Source organism: Uloborus diversus, chromosome 1 (assembly GCF_026930045.1).
Source record: "Uloborus diversus isolate 005 chromosome 1, Udiv.v.3.1, whole genome shotgun sequence".
NCBI lineage: Eukaryota > Metazoa > Arthropoda > Arachnida > Araneae > Uloboridae > Uloborus > Uloborus diversus.
Window position 1 is genome coordinate 238,301,889 of NC_072731.1, and position 16,619 is coordinate 238,318,507.

A 16,619-nucleotide genomic window follows, 5' to 3' on the forward strand; every position below is an offset into this window, starting at 1 on the left:
CACTTCAAGTACCCCACATTTTCCCTAAAAAAAGATTTAAAAAAACCCACATTTCTTTTTAAAAACTCAGCTTTAGTTGGGTTTTTTGGGTCTTTTTTAAAAAAACCCAAAAAACCCTGGGTCCATGGGCTTTTTTTGGGGGGCTTTTTGAATCTATTGCTTCTTTCCATCTTTCTCCTTTTAATTTCTTACTTAACTTATTTTATTTCGTGTTTCCATGGTTACGCTTTTTCATCCATCATTCTCTACTTAATTTCTTAAAAGTATTTTAATATCTCTCGTCATTGTTTGGAAGGGAAATTTTGTATGATATTTTTTTTTCTTTAAGACTGATTGTTGAATATACGTCACTTGACACAGTTTTTATTTTCAAGGAAGACCGGTCAAAGCCGGGCAACGCAGCTAGTCTCTACATAGTATAAAATGAAGTCTCCAAAAAGCGTCTGTGTGTTTGAACGCGCAGAACTACCCCGCCAAATTCGCTGAAACTTCCGGTTTATCCGGAAAAGGTTTGCAAACCGGTTCGAAAAAAGTTCGATAAATAGTTCTTTTTTATTCCAATTTAAGCCCAATTTTCACATAAATTACCGAATATGGGGGTGAAAAATTACTTGCACACATATTAATATTATATATCGTTGGAAAGAGTAGAAATTTCCGTGTTCTACGCAATTTGTTTCAATGCTCTAACCCATCGGTTCCCAGCCGGGAGTTCGCGAAAATAATATTGTAATGGCGGAGTTTTAACATGCTTGTTTGAGATGAAATCTCGTGTTCAAGCGATTCCAAGCAAATTTGTTCAACAGTTATTCATTTGTCACATTCGATACTCTTAGCATTGAAATGTAAGCATACTTGCTGACATATTTTACGCTTAAAGAAGTACAGTCCATATTTGGTACAGTACCTTGACTTACCAACGAGGTACGGGGAGACATACCGTATCTCATGGTGAGCAAGGTTCAAACATTAAGGGGTAAACTCCCAGCTGGGCTGACGCCCAGCATTGGGACCTTCCCCGGCGCAATAAGTACCAAGCGCGTCCGTAGCACGTCACGACTATCGACCGCCGCAACCAACCGTGCGGGGGGCCCGCTACGAGGACCCCCCGGACGGTAAAACCTAAGGCTTGCAGCTAAGTGGTGGGGTGTGTGCGGAGAAAAGTACCTTAACTTTGGACATTTTGCCGAATTTAGTTTCGAGGGCTGGTATATCTGTCTGTATTTCACCAGTAAGAAATAAATTGTGTTACAGATTAAATGAAATCATCTTATGAAGGTTATTTGAGCAAAACTTTGATGTTTTAGATTTATGGGTTAGTTTAATTATTTTGAAATTTTCGAAAAAATGTGCGATTTTTAAGTATGGAAATAACTTATAGGTTACCTGTGCTAACTGAGCAGCATTAGTATGAATGGGGTCGTTTCCAAAATTTTAAAAGTATTTTTTTCTGAAAGAGCCTGCTTAAAAACATAGGACCTGACCATTTTTAAAATAATTTCTTTAAGTTTAATATTTTAAAAAAAATACTTAAATCGGTGCTCTTTCGTCGTTTAATGCTTCTGCCGATGACATTACAAATGATGAAATGCCATTCAGTGTTGCCATTCACAGAGCAAAATATTCAATTCGCATCTTTAGTCACGTGTATTGGCAACGATATGGTTGATAGCAAGCGTAGAGCGCAATATTTAATTCGCTGCTTAATTATCATAACGTCGAAAGATGCGGCAAAGTGCATCATTAGTGACGTCATCAAGACCACGCCTTGTTTGAAAAATCGAACATTTTGAAAAATTAATTAAAAAATAACTGTTGAAAAAATAAAAGTATTATCTGGGTCCATGTTACTTTTTTTTTCTTATTCTATCGATTTCAGTCACTAAAAGTACTACTTTTGACTGAAGAAAACAACCCCATTTGTTTCACATTTCATCTCGGCTCTGTACTTATACGTTATTTGGGTTAATTCTTCTTAACTAATTCAGTTTAACTAATTTTTCATAAATTTGAGAAATTGAAAATAAGTTCCAAACTTGGGGCACTGTTCCAATTTAGAGCAATAATAGGACAGAAAGTTGTCATTGTTGACCTGGACACAATGGTTATTTTCAAGGCAGACCGAGCAAAGTCCAGCAACGCAGCTAGAAAATAATTAAAAATAAAAATTCATATTGATGATACTTACTTAATGATGAAAATTACTTAAATTTCTCCTCATAAATACATTTCAGGGTTGGAAAACAAATTATCCAACTTTGACCTTAGAGTTCATAGATGCAGCATTATCGACCTTTCTTTTTAAAAGTTATATTTTGTTTTTATTTTATTAGTTACATTTCCTTTTCTCCCTCCCCCCTCTCATTTAACTCATTTTATTAATTTATTTATTCAATCACTGCATTTTGTATTAACCAAAAACATTCATAATGAATCATAAAAATTTGGCAGGGTGTTCATCTCTCCAAGAGCAATGACGCTCCCTCCCCCGAAAAAAAAAAGAAAAAAAAAAGAGAAACAAGAGCAAATTAAATACTTGAAGAACTCATTGAAGAAGACCGTGGCCCAAATTCAAGTTATCTGAGATTTTAGAAGCTGATCTGAAACCACAATGGAATAACGATTTTTTTCACGAAATATTAAAAAAAGTTCTATAAGTAGTATATGAAAAAGAAAAACTACAACAACAGCACGGTAAAGAATTACTCTAAAATGTACCCACCAGGTCTCGAACCTGGGACCTTCCGCGTGTAAGGCGGATGTGATAACCACTACACCATGGGTACTCCTACATATTTCTGTTTTAAAAAATATAATCACGCTTTTAATAATCAACTATACATAAATGACCGCACTACAATTTACATATTCTTCCGTTGTTTTTGCTTTGCAACAGCCAATAAAGCCTTTCAAAGAGACTGAAGTATAGTGCATAGAAAGAGTAGTGTGCCGATCGACGGGGAAAAAGTGAGGTCAGATCTGAGGAAAATCCAGATGGCGCTGCGCTCGAGGAGTACGTTATGCTCCTCAATCGGACTCGTTTTAAATCAGCGATTTCATGCTGATTTCGCAGTTTAAAAGTCCCGTTTTTCGGATTGAACTTATTTCTGCGCAAAAGACAAATTCTGTAATAAGTGCTAATTGTTACATGGGTGTTCATTTATTTTTTGAAGCATATAAAATTACCTTATGCTAATTTATCTTCAATGAAAATAGTAGACTATAAGGGGCCATTCATTAAATATGTAAGGGTCCCGAAGGGGAGGGGGGTTGGAAAAGCCTCTACGTACCCTTACTTGGGGGGGGGGGGGGTCAAACTCATTTTTAGGTAATATTTTCCAAGTCGGTATTTCACATTAGAAATTGCGCGGTCAAGTGATTTGACAGAGATAATGTTCCATTTGCGTCTGGAAGGTAAGAAACGTGTTAGGATAAGATGTTTTTTCATTTGTTTTACAAAAAAAAAGTGTAAAATATAATAAAAGAGTCGCATTGTGTAGGCATGTTTTATTTGTAATTAATATTACATCAAAACAAAAAAAAAGTCAAAAAAACATTCAGTTTAGATTCTAACTTTTCAGTAACTATTTCTTTACGCAAAAGGTTTAATTTAATAATGTGAATTTAATAACGATTCCAAGATTTGTTATTTTATCATTTTGAAAAACGAAATGGAATCTTACGTAAGAATGGGAGGGGGTGAAAAATCTTACATACCCTTTTATGGGGCGGGGGGGGGGGTTCCTTATGTTAAAAAAAAATAATAGGGCCACTTGCTCCGATCACATATATAACTACATACTAATTTGCAAATAACTGCAATTGGCAAACAGCTGGCTTGATTATTTGTTGAATTTTCGGTAATACTTATCAACGTCAAACTGCTAGTTTGCTTATTTTTATAACGTTCTTTAGAACCTGTCAGCAAACGGTTTTGTTGTCGATAATTATCGAAGTAGAAGTGTTTTTGAATCTGATGTTATCATTGTCAAAAAAAAGTATTTATATACTTTTTTCTTTTATCTCATATGTAAAATAGCGAAAGAAATGTTCCTTAAAAACTAAAAACAAATGGGGAGCCTCCTCGTCCCTCTCCTTTGTCTAACATTGCTTATGATAGCTTTAAAATGTTCTTTTAAAAGGAAGCGCAGCTTCTGAATCTCCCTACCCTTAATCAGGAAACAACATGATAGTGTTACAATTAAAAAATCTAAATAAGTAGCGACCAAAAGAACATTGTGATACATGTTTCTGGACGCAAAAAATATTTTCCCGTAGTCGATATATGAGATTTCAAAGCCTATGGGAATTTTAAGAAAAGCGAGTCTCGTTGTTCCAAATTTAGCGAGTTTCGATGGGGACAGACATCTTTCACGCTCTGTAGATACGGATGTCTTGCTACATGCAGACGAGGAAATCGTCTGTGAGAAATTGGTACCTTCAATCCCTCGCCAAGTGTTTAAATTTGCCACTTTTCTTAAAATTTCGGGAGACTTAAATACTTTTTATTTGAATAACGAGGGACGATAACAATAATAATTATCAATTTCGTACAGGATTTTAAAAGGCTGAAATTCAAAAAAAAATAATAATAATAATATAATTTACGTGCTCGTTGATTCCGTTTGTCCGAAAGTCTTATGGTCGGTCTCTAACAGTTACCAAGCGTAGCGTTGCTGGAGATTTCCAACCTTTTCTCCAGACCTATAAACTGTAGAGGTGGTGCTACCATATACCGTGCCCAAGTCGGGCTCTTTCTCATTTAAAGGCCTCATTGACTCAGGAGTCGCTCCTTTCTGCTTTAAACTCATGCTGGCCACATGAATGGGGCTTGAGTCTCCCAAGTGGTATTAAAAACAACAATAAACTGCGTCCTTAGCCATCTCGACTGATAATACATTTGCCTTAAAATATAAGTATCAAATTTTCAGTCAATTGTGTAAAATTGTGTTTTGAAAACATTCTTGTCTTTGCGTCTACTTCAATAATGATCTTTTTATCGTTAATATTATTTTCCACATAATTTTCATTATAAACAAAAACTACAATAATTGGAGATTTTTTAAATTTCATACAAACCCAATATTCGTTAGGCAAATTAATATGAACAATTTCATTAATAATAGATTTATACGTGGTTATTTCAGTTTCATCTGCGGAGAGATCAAGTTTTATTTTTTTCAAACAGGGAACATTTTTCTTAACTGCATAATTCCTGATGGATCTTTTCTTTGGTAATTTTTTAGTAAAGTATGATGGCAGATTTGGGAAAATTGTCGGAATTGCCTCATCTTTCAAAAAAGGTTTTCCCCAAGGAATCAAAACTTCCTCACCATTTATAATATGCTTAAAATGCGTTTCAATAAAATGTTTTTCGAAATGCAGAGCACAAATTGAGCAATATTTATCAAAAACTTTATCTAACCTGGGAATTAACGAGTTCCACTTTAGTTTTTCTTCATCTGCAGGAGCTTTAAAAAGCGTAACTTTTTCCTTGCATGTTTTGTACCTACTTTTGCATCCTGGGACGAAACAAGATGAAGCTTTATTTCTTCCAATGTTCAACTTTGATGCCTCCATTAAAGGTCTTAAACGCTGTTTCATGAAATATTCACTAAATAAAGGTAAAAAAGAGAAACGCGAAACTAAATTGTAACAAAGTCCCGTGTTTAATAATGTAAACACCGCGAAATTGAACGTGCACCTCGACTGCACTGCCATCTAGCAGTTTTCATACAATTCGTCTTCAAGAATCTCAAGGAATAAAACGCCGGTCGGCACATTACTCTTTCTAGGCACTATAACTGAAGGAATTTCCTCCATTTTTTCGCCCCTTTACGTGCAAATTGAATATTTGAAAAACTCATTGACTAAGTTTATAGCCCGAACTAAGGTTATGTGAGACTTTACAAACTGTTCTTTTGACGTAAAAAACGGTATTTCTTTCAGTGAAACTATCGAAAAAGTAGATACTGCGTGAAAAGAAAGTGAACAACAAGGCGAAAAAAAATAACTCACTGTGTACCCACCAGGTTTCGAACCTGGGACCTTCCGCGTGTTAGGCGGATGTGATAACCACTACACCATGGGTACGCTTGCATTGGTGGGAAAGATTTTTGTACAAATTGTTACCGTCACTAATAATTCAATCGAGATCAACTTGCATAGAACGGCTTATGCAATGAGTAATCTGCCTTATTGTCATGTCAGCGCGCAAACTTGGGAAATGCGGACAGCCGACAGGTGTCGCTACATTTCAGCTGTTGTACTTTCATCCGTTTGCGCGCTATTTCAATACGAAATCCAGATCTTTATGCATCGCCGTTAATGGATTTTAATTTGCGATAACGATTGCTTATTGCTTTCATTTGACTGTTTTGATGTGCTATAATTTTATTTTCCCGCCAGCACCCTCTGCAGCATCACCGTCGACCGGCTTCTCTCGATGCTGCTCCTCTAGCGAAAGCCATCTCCAGGTTTCGTCAATATCCTACACGAACACGCATACATACACGCACGTACAAACAAACACACACACACATACATACATACACCTGCACACATACACACACACATACATGCAGACACCTACACATACACACACACCTACACACAACTACCCACACACTCATACCTGCACACAGACACAAACACATATGCCTACATACACATACACATCCCCCCCCACACACACAAACACTCATACACACAACTACCCACACACTCATACACACAATTACCCACCTACTGCACACAAACACAAACACACACGCCTATATACACACACATACTCGTGATTGCGAAAAACATAATTTGAATTCCAGATGTCAAAATTCAAATTATTTTTTTTTCTTCTTCTTTTTACTTATATGAGGCAGTGAGAAGCAAAGGGATGGTAGTGTGGAAGTGGGCGTTTTCAAGTTTTGAATAAAACGCTTTGAAAGTTGCGGTCCTTGGTAGACTTTCATTAAAAACATTTCTGTATCAGCACCTACCAGGGTTACTAGAACTATTTCTTGCCCCAAGGTTCGCCTACCAGTCATATCAAAATTTTTAATTTTGGTACTTTCACCCCTTTGCTTCTCTCTACTTCTGTATTTTTTTTATCCCCCCATAAAAATATGTGTCCTCCAACCTCCATCACATTTTAATCTCTAGTCTTCTTCACTAATAGCAAAATGGAAAGTCTGTCTCTGGATCTCTGTATGTCTGTTACGCGCGTAGCACATGCTCGACCGATTTTCATGAAATTTGGCACAGAATTAGTTCGTAGCATAGGGGTGAGTACCTCGAAGCGATTTTTTTTGAAAATTCGATTTTGCTCTTTTTCTATTCCAATTGTAAACCACCATTGATGGATTTAATTCCCCTGCAGCAATACCGAGCGAATTACCATAACGTGGACGAGTAAATTATTGCCATAACCGAGACAAGTAAATTACCATAACATGGGATAGCAAATAAACATAGCATATTGGCGAGAAATGTATCATCCATTATTCGTAAATATTCAAGCGAACCAAATGACCTTTTAATTTTCTACTACGGCCGTAATCAGCAAAGCCGTGCGGGTACCGGTAGTGCAAAATAAAGCTACGACTACGAGCGATCATTAATTGCAATACTGATTAATGTTATGACTTAAAATGGGCTTATTCAAGAAAAATTTCACTGTAATACAAGGGCTTTTTACCTTTGAGTTTATATTTTTGTCCAGGTTTCATGATATGATGTAACATGAAAAATAAAGCATTATGAAATTATACTGATTACTTTATTTATTTTTCGAGCTATTCTGGACTATTTTTTTAAAATGTTTCCTCTTTATCTTATCAAAACAAAATTAAATTGAGTTAAGTTACGATTAAAATAAATTTTTCAAAATTTGTGCCTAAAATTTTGTCTAGCACAGTTTTTAAATAGTGCGGCTTACTATTTCCCCCCCAAGCATGTCACAAATTTCTTATTTCATTAAGATATATGTATTTGCCTTTAGTTTTCTTCTTCTTCGGAAGACATTACAACGTTCCCCGCCCCCCTCCTCTTGTCCCAGGGAAGATCTATTAGTTAGATTTATTAGTTAGATTATTAGTTAGGTTAGACAGGAAAGATTTATTAGTTAGATTATTAGTTCAAATTATTGTTTCCCTCGACCCGAACTCAGGTTTCAACATTAACAGGATTCCGAGCGGAATGTTCAAGGCCGTAAAAACTCATCGACTACATGTGGGGTTCGTGCTCGTCAAATCTGTGAACTCAATAGTCTTGTGTGAGACATTCTATGTCGTTCGAAAGAGACTATTAACCTCCGACACACAAAGGAAGGGGGTTATAAGTTTGACGTCTGTGTGTGTGTGTGTGGCACTCTAGCGCCTAAACGGAAGAACCGATTTTGAAAAGAAAAATTTTGTTCGAAATGATAGTTGATCGAGAGTGTCATAGCTAGGTTGCGTCTTCGGGTGACATTAATAACGAAGATATTAATTAAAAACCTCTAAAAGGGTTTTTGGGATTTTTGCAGTGGAAACATATTTAAAATATTTAAAATTTAGTACTAAAACAAGGAGATTTTTTTTCTACGGGGTCTGATAGAATGTGTTTGAAACTTCCATGTTATATAGAATTCGAATTATAACGCATTTTTAAAGCAGATTTTAAATACGGCTAAGCCTAATTCACGCTATTAGTAACCGAATTCATTGTTGGAGGACAAGGAATTAAAAGCAATGGTTTAAAAATTTTATCTGTTACCAGTTTCTATTTAATAGCAAAGAAAATACTTGACATTGATTTTTAATAATATAAGGCTTTTAAAAGGATTTTCAATTTTCCCTCTTAATTATGCATTTGCGGCTCAGTCGGAGGTTTTTGAAATTTTTAATTTTAGTTACTTGTAAAGTTATTTTACTAAGAAGAAAAACTTTGCATGAGGAATGAAATTTGATTCTTCGCATTGGCTAGGAATTTTTTTAAGGTATCTTTTTTCTTTCTTTCTTTTTTTTTTTTTTTTAAATCAAATAAAGCTTGTCCCAATTTTCTCAATTAGTTAGAACTGTTGATATAAGGGTTTTGATTTGAGCGAAAAGTCGACGGCTCATTTCAATTCAAGCCCGGAGCTAAAGAGCAAAATGTATTACGAGGGATCATGAATTTGAAAGAAACTTTTCAAGCTTACAAAACTGCCGTTTTGCAATGCTCAGGAGCCCCTTTGCACCTACAGCTGTGCAGTGGGCTGTTTGCTTAAATTATATTTTCTGCGGGAGGGAGAGGGCGATATTCATTTTGTTCGAAACGGAACTGGAAACGCTTTTTATTTATCTGATTTTTTCTTAGAGGATTTTAATCCTTGCGAATGTAATAAGATTGAGAAGCAATCTCCTGGGGTTTGTGAGCGCTAGCTAACAAGCAGGGGACGGAGCTCCCTAGTAACTTTGAGAAACACGGAGTTTAATTTCTTAACATAGAAATTTGAAATTGAAAAAAATAATAGAAAAGAATGCTTCAAAAATGATAAACTATTTCAGGCGAGAATCCTTGTGAACGCGAAAACGTCATTTAACCATACTTTAATATATATTTAAAACGCTAGATGGCAGCATTATCATAATTAAATTTTCTCCATACATTTTAGCACTTTCTGAAGATTTTATCTCACCAAATGAAAGCAAACATACTATTATAGTGAATTAATAACAACACAATTCTTTCATTTGTGATTTTCTCTTCAATTTCTATAGTTGCAGCTTTGTTTTTCTTTCTTCTGTCAACATTATGATTTAAAACTTTGGCCTAAGAGTTCATAGATGGCAGCATTATCGACCTTTCTTTTGAAAAGCTATATTTTATTTTTATTTTATTAGTTACATTTACTTTTTTCCCTCCCCTCATTTAACTCATTTTATTAATTTATTAATTCAATCACTGAGTTTTATTTTAACCAAAAACATTCATAATGAATCGTAAAAATTTGGCAGGGTGTTCATCTCTCCAAGAGCAATGACGCTCCCTCCCCCGAAAAAGAAAAAAAAAGAGAAGCAAGACCAAATTAAATGCTTGAAGAACTCAAGTTTTCTGAAATTTTAGAAGCTGATCTGAAACCACAATGGAATAAGGATTTTTTTAAACAAATATTAAAAGAAGTTCTAAAACTAGTACATGGAAATAAAATGAAAATTAACTCTAAAATTGTACCCACCAGGTCTCGAACCTGGGACCTTCCGCGTGTTAGGCGGATGTGATAACCACTACACCATGGGTACTTTTGCCTTTTAATCTTTTTAAAAATATAATGACGTTTTTAATAATCAACTATACATAAATGATCGCACTACAATTTACATATTTCTCCGTTTTTATTTTGCAATAGCCAATAAAGCCTTTGAAAGAGAGTGAAGGATTTTCGCCCATTTTTTCGCTCTTTTACGTGCAAATTAAATATTTGAAAAACTCATTGACGAAGTTGATAGCTCGAACTAAGGTTATGTGAAATTTTACAAAAACTGTTCTTTTCACATTAAAAAAAAAGTATTTTTTCCAGTGAAACTCAAAGAAGTAGATGCTGCATGAAAAGAAAATGAGCAGCAAGGCGAGAAAAAAAAATAATCTACTGTGTACCCACCAGGTTTCGAACCTGGGACCTTCCGCGTGTTAGGCGGATGTGATAACCACTACACCATGGGTACGCTTGCTCTTACACGAAAGATTTTTGTACAAACTTCCAGCGTCACTAATAATTTAATCGCGATTAACATATACAGAATGGCTTATGCAATGAGCAATCTGCCTTGTCATGTCAGCGCGCAAACTTGCGAAATGCCGACAGGTGTCGCTACATTTCAGCTGTTGTACTTTCATTTCATCCATTTGCGCGCTCTTTCAATACGAAATGTGGATATTTATGCATCGCCGTTAATGGATTTTATCGCGTTTTTATGCTCTAATTGAGATTTGATAACATTAAATGGTTTCTTGTTTGTGTGCTCTACTGTGGTTTGGAGAAGAATAAAGGGTCTGAAGAGCTTAAAATCTCCTTTCATGAGTTCCCAACCCAGTGTGATAGCTTGCGAAGTAATTCGTAGTAGATTTTAATGATCTTACCAGTATCAAATCCTCAACTCGAACTATAATATTAACACTCGAAACATATCGAAATAGTTTGTGTAATATTGAATTTTAAATTACAATTTTTTTTATGCGTTCACCTGTCATGATATGATACTAATTTTTAAATGTTACCGACCTTTAAACTACTAGGAAGTAGCCTGAGAGTATTTATCTTTTTCACTGAAATGATAACGTCTGACAAATTAATCATTTTACACCCAGATTTGTTCAAAACCAGATAGGTTTAAATATTTTCACCTCCTGAACTGTATTAGATTTGATAACTGTATTAGATTAAAAGTCTTTGCTGAATGATGTTTTGTACCATTATCTCTGCAATTATTTTCATTTGAGTGCATATAGTGTTTATAGCATTGTGTTCAGGATTGGGAAGACTTATAAATCCACGGTGGTAATTTAAACGTGCGATTGAAATTTCAAAATAAACGAAAAAGAAAACGATTTAAATTTTTCTTTTTCTCTCAAGCCAAAAGTTTTTAGAATTTTATAGTATTTAATTTTTAAAAACATATTTATCTTGCATCATTTCGTATTTAAATCCAAAAGCAGTAAAATAAAATCCATACTTCAATTACAATTTACAAAAAAAAAAAAAAAAAAAGAAAGAAATCTCTATTTTGAAAGAAAAAGTTGTTAAAAGACTTAAGTGTTATTTTCAATTTGTTAAACATGTATTTATTTTATATCGTTTTGAATTTTACGCCAACTTAAAACGAACATTTATTTTTTAAGTACAAACATTGAAAATCTTTTTTTTAAATGGTAAAGTAAAATTATTCTTTTGATAAAATACATCATAATTTCTTTACAAAATAATGTTTAAAGTGTTTGTTAAAATATACCTGAAAAATATAAAGCATTACTTTTATCAAACTATGCGTATTTAAATTGAATTAAATGAAATTATCAATACACCTTAATAGAAAAAAAACATAAAATTATCTCTATAAATTTAAAAAAAAGTAACGAGAAACAAATTGTGAAATTTTGTTTGATGTGAGCCTGCGTCCTTGCGGGGTCATAGCTGAACGTTAAAATGTTTTGGACTCTTGGGTGATGGAGCGTTCCCAGGAAATATATTTTTTTCTAACCTTTATTTTTCAACTGAGTATTTTCAGGAGCTGCTGTAACTCTTACTGTTAATGATCGAAAAAGTATAAATAAATACAATTTTCTATTCTACTTGGACGATTAAGTGAAAATGTTTCAATAAAATTTTTGAAAGTTCGTACATGAACTGTTATTCTTGTTCTCCGAACTTAATGCTACCTTTTTTCTGTTAGAAGAAGCACTTTCTCAGGCCCGGATCTGCGTACCCGCAGTGCGGGGAGGGGGGGGGGGGGGACACGTCCCTATAGGGTCCCAACGGCCGAAAAAACTAGCAATAACACTTATTAACGTTGCAAATATACACTGCTGGCCTCTGGGGAGAGGACCTACAGATTTTGTTGCAGGAGGGCCCAAAATTTATAGATCCAGGTCTGTACTTTCTGTAAGTTTAATACCATTTTTTATAAAAAGTGTAGTTGAATATTCACTGAATTTTATTTATATTTTCTGTAATGGTTTTCCTCAGATAAATTCTAGAAATAATTTTCATAGAAGTCAAGGACTGATACAAGGGAGGGGCGATGGGGGTGATCGCCCCTCCCTTGAGGTACCCTGCACAGGCAATTTTTCCGAATTCAAGTCCTAAAACGCAAGTGTAGTCCGGAAACTTTTCGGAATTTTAGTTCCAACAAGGCAATGATCTTTGGTGATGTTAGGAGAAGTTTGGAGACCTTCCCCCAAAACATTTGCAAAATTGAACTCTAAAAGACACAATTGTAGATATCTCAGTGGGAGGGGAAGGAAGAAATGAAATCAGTGACTTTCCTCCGGTCATTTTTCGAAACTGAGGTCTCAAAAAACACAAGTTTAAATGGCCTTCGATGATGAAGGGAGGGGGGGTTTAGAAATATTCCTACGAAATTGAAGCACTAAAACGTAACTTTAGAATAATTCTGCAAACCGAAAAGGAAATAAATAGGTTCGAGAACCTTCTAGGATAAAAATGATTTTGGATAAAAATGATGTGGTATCCCCCACTCCCTCAATGTGCGCAACAGATTCATAGTAGTAAGTTAAAAAATCAAAAGCCCCCTCCTTGAAAAAAATCTAGATCCGTCCTTGATAAAAGTTTAGATGTCTGAAGATAGTACTGTATACTTTTACGAAACATGTCTTTGGCGGAACAAAAGGATATGACGCCATGGAATTTTTTTGAAATATTCCATGGCGCTATACACTATATTCTTCAATTCTTTAACTTGAAAAACATAATTTCCTTTAAGTATTTTAATGAGTGAAATGAATTATCTTTGCCGTTTTGGGGCGCTTCGCACATAAGTTTTTGGAAGGTGGGAACTTATAATTTTCTGAATCCTGAATGAAACTCCGAATTTTACCGAATGATACAATATGTGCACAACATTATTATAAATGTTTTACAGTAGTTGCAATTCTTCAACGCTGACTCCAAAAGTATGCCAAATTGTCAAAGTTTGACTCATAGGGAAATTCTTGGGAGGTCACATCACAGTGACCTGACTCGGAGCGCCTCTGATGCCGCTTAATGCATACATATTTTTATTTGTTCATTTATTTATTTATTTATTTATTTGAAGTTTTATAAATCAATTTATAAAAAAAGATGATGAAGATGCAAGAAGGGTTTTCTTTAGTTTCTTGAAAAATTAACAAAGAGAAAAAAAAGTTGTATTTTCTAAGATTGTAGCTTGTTAGGCCACTGCAGATTTTACAAAATTTATGGAAATGCATGTAAAAATCAAATAATATTTATTTTTTATTTATTTTCCAACTCTTTCTATGTAGGTGATATAGGGAACACCCCATGGGCGGTATTAGGAAAATATTTTCAGAAACGGAAAAATGAAATTTTCTAGCTCACGTCCAACACACGTGATGAACTTTTATTTCGTGAGTATCTAGCCACGTAATATCACAACAACTAAAGACTAAATTCATACTTTTTTGCGAAATATTTATACCTTTTGGAAGCATATCACCTTAAGTTTGAGATACATGGGCCCCCTTTATGATAAATATTTTATATTCAGTTTTTTGTATTCCATATATGAAACTGTGAGAAGCAAAGGGATGCAAGTGGCAAAATTAAAAATTTGAAGATAACCAGTACACATGGTAGGTGAACCTCTCCTCTGTCCTGGGGCAAGAGATGGTATTAGTAGCCCTTTGCTGCTATACGGCATGATTTAGAAAAAAAAATTCAATGAAAGCCTTAGGATCTTATCTTTAAACGCGTTTTACTCAAAACTTGAAAATGTCCACTTGCATCCCTTTGCTTCTCACTGCCTCAATTCATCTTGTCAACGAAAAACTGGTCGACAAAGCTGATTCCAGGGGAGAGCATGACTCGAGCTACTCAAGAAGTGTTGGACGGAAATATGGACTATTAGTATCTAATACGAAATGTAGTGTTCCTACGCGACTCATAGTAATGCCGCAGATAACACCGTATATTTCCTCTCACTCAATGTTCCCCACCTTGTATGGTGGGCAGCAAAGCCGCCTGCCAATCCGAAGGTCCCGAGATTGAACCTGCTGCTCGCATTTCGCGTTTTTTTTAACTCTCATTTATTCTACCGTAAAATTTACAGTAAAGTAGGATTTTACGGTAAAAGTTACTGGCAGCATGGATGTCAGTTACTTTTACTGTAAAATTTCAGGATTTTTTTTTCAAACTAAGATAAAGTCAAAAAAAGAAAATGGAAGGACCATTCCAGTGACATGGTTTGATGACGAGAGGAACTGGAGAATGATGACATTTGTATCATTCGTAATGCCTCGTATACAAATTTGAAAAACAAAGAAAGGTGATAGTTGGCGAACTTTGTCATTTTTAAAGCCCGTTTAAGTTCATAAGAATACGACGGAAGTTTCACACGTAACTTTTATAACGTACAGTAAGTACTTTGCTGTGAGAAGCTACTGCCTGCTGAAATCACTCGTCCTTGTACAGTCGCGTCCGATTTCGTTTATAGCGAAGTCGAAGAGATTAAATAAAAATTTCGTGGAGTGAAGTTAAATTTTACTCAGTAAAATGTGAAGGGTGATTGTGAAGCTATTACGTATAAGCCATAAATTCGTTTTATACGGCTTCGCTATAAACAGACTTGACTGTCTTTCTCTCAACCAATGAGTTTTTAAAATTTATTTATTTATTTATTTTTATTATTATTTTTTGTACACATATGCCATTTTACCCATCATGTTTTCCAAAACAGTGGATTTGCTCTCTTTCCAGGAAAATATTTTTCTACTTCATCCTAATTATATTTTTGGTCCAACAAACCTCTTTTTCTGATAACCCAGGACCTGTTCTTTCTTTCTTTCACACACACAGATTGAGGATTCTGCTATTCCACTACGGAAGCTTATACCTCTATTAATCCACAATGTTTCCCGGATTTTGTTTTTCCAGGACAGTACAAAGACAACACAATAGATGGTGGTGCCATCTATGGACAGTTCGAGAGACAATTTAGAACCAGGCCAGGAGCCGAATAACTTCCTAGTCTGGCACCCCAGAGGTATCGTTTCACTTGGAGGACATTGTGACCACGAGCATTTTTAACGTCGCCCAGTCACCATTAATGACGACGGTGAGTCTTCGACCTGTGAGGATCGAACCCGAGACCCTCCGGTTCCGAGTCCAATGCCCTACCGATCAGACTACCACAGCCCCAGATCTGTTCTGTTCCTAATGATAACTCAGAACCTGTTATTTTTCAGAAAGTGGTGTTGCCATTCTTTTCCAAGAACAATTCTCTTTTTGTTTTCTAGAAATTGTCAAATTCTTATCCCAATGTCGCTTTGTTTATTTATCTTTTAATTGACTTGGAAACACCTGAGATAATCGCTATCTTTCATTGCGAGGGATAAATTTGTCATAGAAATGTTTTTATACCGGATATTTTACGCAAAAAAAAAAAAAAAAAAGATCTGTCCGTCGGCTCATAACTGTAGAGCAATGAAAGAAAAGTTTTCTGGGGGGAAAAGCTGGCATTTGGCACAAATAAAATAATTAAATTGATGTCGCGTGGTATGTAAATTCGTCGTCAAAAACACTTGCATTTCAACTGATTAGACATCCAAAACTAAAAATAAATAATTCTTCATCCACGGGTTAAATAAAAAAGTTAACACTGTTCCGTGTGTAAATAAAAGAGGATGCGCTCGTCAGTTGTTTAGAATGTCCGTTTCTTTCCTGTAAGTTTTAATCACATTAGAATTTCAGTTTTCAGAACAATATTGTCATAAATGAGCCAAGAACAATCTTTCTCCCTGCTAATCGATTCGTTGGGTTTTCCCTTTACTGGATTGTTTAGCAATATTCCACCGAAACGTGGTCTGACAGTTCTTCAAGATACTGAAGAGAATCTGTGCGAAAGTCCCGGGGCTGTGATCACCTC

At 35.1% G+C, this 16,619-nt stretch overlaps 4 non-coding genes across 4 annotated transcripts; all 4 read right to left on the reverse strand.

The window, feature by feature from the left end:
- Window positions 1-2,713: 2,713 nt before the first annotated feature.
- Trnav-uac (transfer RNA valine (anticodon UAC)) lies at window positions 2,714-2,786 on the reverse strand. The gene has a single exon. It is a non-coding gene; the product is annotated as a tRNA-Val (tRNA).
- A 3,234-nt stretch (window positions 2,787-6,020) lies between these two features.
- Window positions 6,021-6,093, reverse strand: Trnav-aac (transfer RNA valine (anticodon AAC)). The gene has a single exon. It is a non-coding gene; the product is annotated as a tRNA-Val (tRNA).
- Window positions 6,094-10,186: 4,093 nt separating this feature from the next.
- On the reverse strand, window positions 10,187-10,259 carry Trnav-aac (transfer RNA valine (anticodon AAC)). Its single transcript has one exon. It is a non-coding gene; the product is annotated as a tRNA-Val (tRNA).
- Window positions 10,260-10,609: 350 nt separating this feature from the next.
- Window positions 10,610-10,682, reverse strand: Trnav-aac (transfer RNA valine (anticodon AAC)). The gene has a single exon. It is a non-coding gene; the product is annotated as a tRNA-Val (tRNA).
- Between the last annotated feature and the right edge of the window lie 5,937 nt (window positions 10,683-16,619).